Below are 2,025 nucleotides of genomic sequence, written 5' to 3' on the forward strand. Positions count from 1 at the left end.
TTTTAATTTTCTAATCATACTTGTAAAAAATCGCATCAAAATTCAAACTCAAAAACATTTTTTGAGAAATATATGTTTAATATGAAATATTTTTTATGTGTTTTAAAATTATTCAGGCGTATTTTTGAAAGTTTACCCTCGTATAAAAGCAATGAGAAGTACTGAAAGCACCAAGGTACCTCTGCGTTAGCAAGTCTTAGAAAATCTTCACACTCTGTTCAGGTTTGACGATCGAACTTAGCGAAGCATCTCGAACTTGAAATCATTAAGAAATTTATACAAATCCTATGTTTGATTATGTCATGGTGTTGGATGCTAAAAAGTCTTCACTTACATAAAAATATATACAATCAAAAGTACATGACTGCACATCAAGATTTCAAATTCTCAATTCATGATCCCAATAGAACTTTGAACTCTCAGGTAGAATCTAAACAAGATGTTATGCTCATGGTCAAAGGTAAAATAATTGAGCTACATACAAATTGATTCATCAATACAGCAAGTAAACAATATTTGATACACCATATGACCATATATTCTTCTTTTGAAAGCGGCAAAGTGTGTATCATACCAACTTGGTGCCAAGTTATGTGTTCTATTGACTGCCACTTACAGCATTTTCTTTCCTAAAAGCTCGAAGTTGCTCCTTAAACTTTTTGCTCTCTTCAAAGTTGGCCTTTCGCTTCAGAGCTTTCTGTTAGAACACATCCATAATCATCAGAAACCATGGGAAAACAAGATTTAAAAAAAGGGGTCAGTTTCACTAAAGAATTTTCCAAGAGGGTGTTCCACATGACATTTCTGGAACAGCTCAATAATCTGCACAAAAATATGATTTCTAAAACAGTTAATTATCACAACACAGCCTAAAATATGGTTCCTGGCAACACACAAAACATAAATTTTCTCTTGCTCTCCTAGCAGGTAAGAATTTACTTACATTACATATTAAGCAACCGAAGTCTTGTGTTTAGGAACAAAAGTCCTACAACCAACTAGCTATTATCCATGTCATCGGAAAATTAACAGAAATCAAATCATAGCAACAGCCATACTAGTAATACATACAACCCAATATCTTAAACACACTACCAAAAATAACAACTGATTAGCAAATAAACTCACTTCAGCGCACATTGGGTGCTTGTGTAACGTTAAGGGAGGATGCATCTTCCCACAAACAAATCAATCAGAAGCACCAACCAACCCTGCAATGCAGAAACCCCACTGTTATATTCCGTCCTACTGAAGGAGTACTATAAACAGAAAATTGGCACCAACCCAAATGAAACCAATCGGAAAAGAGTAAAACTTTGAAATTTGTAACTACCAAAGATTAGAATATAACGAGAACCAACAAAGATGGAAATCTGGAATAGACCGAAGTGAAATTCAACATGTATATATATCTGGGAATTTCGAAACCTAAGTATAGCCGAAAACTATAATTTAAGGAGTGATGCGAAAAATTGGACTTACGAAATCCGAATCGGTGAGTTGGAAGACTCAAATCAGAGTTTGGAGGGGGTGCCGTGTGTTTTTATGCGTTGATGAACGAAGATCATCTTGTGTTGATCACTTTTTATTATTTCTTTTTCACCGCGGCATTTGTAATATTTATATTGTAATCCAGTTACAGGTCATGGATTTGTTTAATAGAAGGTGAATGCTATGGTATCTAAAAGATGTTGTTTATTTACTAAAAAAGATTAAACAAATATTTAATTTAAAAGATATGACAATAAATAATTTTTAAAAAATTAAAACTTACTACAAAAATTAAGTTAGACAAAATTTAGCCATCAATTCATAAGCACCATAAAATTGACCTTAATAGAATTAGGAGGAATGCTAGAGAACACAAGAATTTATTGTTTTTTATTATTATTTTTAGATATTAATTTTTTTTAATTTAGTAATATAATAATATATTTTAATTTATATTTTTTATAATTGATGGTAAAAAAATAAATTATAACAATTTTTTAGTATTTTTTTTATAGAAAGTTAAAAATTTATTTT

At 30.9% G+C, this 2,025-nt stretch overlaps 1 long non-coding RNA gene across 1 annotated transcript; it reads right to left on the minus strand.

Moving 5' to 3' along the window:
• Positions 1-762: 762 nt before the first annotated feature.
• On the minus strand, positions 763-1,601 carry LOC107480959 (uncharacterized). Its single transcript, XR_001590528.3, has 3 exons — positions 1,483-1,601; positions 1,129-1,211; positions 763-822 (listed from the first exon to the last, which is right to left on the minus strand). It is a non-coding gene; the product is annotated as an uncharacterized LOC107480959 (long non-coding RNA).
• Between the last annotated feature and the right edge of the window lie 424 nt (positions 1,602-2,025).

Source organism: Arachis duranensis, chromosome 3 (genome assembly GCF_000817695.3).
Source record: "Arachis duranensis cultivar V14167 chromosome 3, aradu.V14167.gnm2.J7QH, whole genome shotgun sequence".
Lineage (NCBI taxonomy): Eukaryota > Viridiplantae > Streptophyta > Magnoliopsida > Fabales > Fabaceae > Arachis > Arachis duranensis.